Raw genomic sequence first — 1,473 nt, 5'->3', positions numbered from 1 at the left:
GAGCAAGGAGGCGGGGATACTTCCTAATTGATTGGTTCTCGCGCCCACAAGTGAATTTGGGTCCTCGGTTGGTATCCCAACGAACCTTCACTAATGGGATGTGGCGTTGCTTAGTCCGCTTGACCTCACTGTCGATGGTCACTACGGTTCTCCCACGAAGGCGAGGCTCTCGTTGATCTCGATCTTGTCGAGTGGGATTACGAGAGTCCTGATGGAAGGTACGTTTTCAAGTTCAAGACATGAAGGGTAAACCGTATGTTATTGAGTTCTTGGTGTAGGTTGGGTTTGTGAGTTACAGGGCCGATTCTGGCCAGAATCTTGGAGGTCCTAACTCTCTTGGATTTAGCTCTCCATGCTTTTGGAAGCGTATCAAGCCTTCTCAGAGTGAGACTTCCAAAAGGATTTCATCTCTCCCTTAGAATTCCAAGGGTTTCTTTTTCTTGTTTCTCTTCCCCATCAAGGGCCACTCCCTTCTAGGTCAAATTCGTAAGAGGTTTCGTAATCCGCGAGGAGTGCTAAATGAACTACGACAGTAGGTTAGCGAGACCTAGAATTTGGCGAATTCTGTAAGCGTCTTCGGTGCTGACAAATTCTCAACGGTTTTGATTTTTGGAAGGCTCCTCAAGAATTCCTACATTAATGGTAATTTGTCTTAGGAATTCGACTCTTCAAATCTAAGACTCGTATTTAGAGAAATTCGTGTAAAGCTTCTCTGATCGTAATGTTTCCATGGATTGTTGCAGATGTTCTTTAGGATTTCCTTCTTACTACGAGAGTAGATAAGTAAGTCATTTACAAGGAAAATGACAAATTGATCTATGTAAGAATGGCGTACCCTATTCATTAAGTTCATGAATACTACGGGCGTATTGGTCTTATTCGAGGGGTATCACTACGGACTCGTAGCATCCATATCGATCTTGGAAGATTGTCCATCCTTCACTAACACTCACAACTAATGATATTCGGATCTTGGGTCCATTTATGAAAGGTACATCGTTCCTTGCGGTTGGTCAACCGATTCATCTATGTGAGGCAGGAGGTAATGATTTCTAATGGAAGTCCTGTCGAGGTCTGTACCACGAACGCTTCCCAAGGTGCTACGCATCCTAATACTTCTCTCGCCCAAGCACGTTTAACTACGGAGTTCTGATGGGATCCGGTTCATTAGTGCTGGTATGATCGCACCCGTTGAAGTCTGTCTTCTTGAAGAATATGACCGGAGCTCTCAAAGGTGAGGAGCATGGTCTTCTCATTCTATTATTGAGTAGTCGTTAAGCTGTCCGAATGGTTCTTGAATCTCCATGGTCGTTAGACCATAGGGTGATCTGGTTATAGGAGTCGTATTGGGTTCTAAGCTTGTTCGTGTGACGATGCGATTACTCGTAGTCTTGGGCAGTCTCCGTCCTGAAATTCATATTAGAAGTCATACATGCTTCATTAATCGCAGTCTCGTGTATACGAGTCGTATAT

General features: G+C 44.3%; 1 pseudogene; it reads right to left on the bottom strand.

Annotated features, from left to right (window-relative positions):
- Window positions 1–1,071: 1,071 nt before the first annotated feature.
- LOC145049151 (5S ribosomal RNA) lies at window positions 1,072–1,190 on the bottom strand (annotated as a pseudogene).
- Between the last annotated feature and the right edge of the window lie 283 nt (window positions 1,191–1,473).

Source organism: Lactuca serriola, chromosome 4, assembly GCF_051521515.1.
Source record: "Lactuca serriola cultivar US96UC23 chromosome 4, Lser_US96UC23_V15, whole genome shotgun sequence".
NCBI classification, from domain to species: Eukaryota; Viridiplantae; Streptophyta; class Magnoliopsida; order Asterales; family Asteraceae; genus Lactuca; species Lactuca serriola.
Note: the sequence above shows the minus strand (reverse complement) of the source record. Positions and strands in the feature narration are given on the sequence as shown.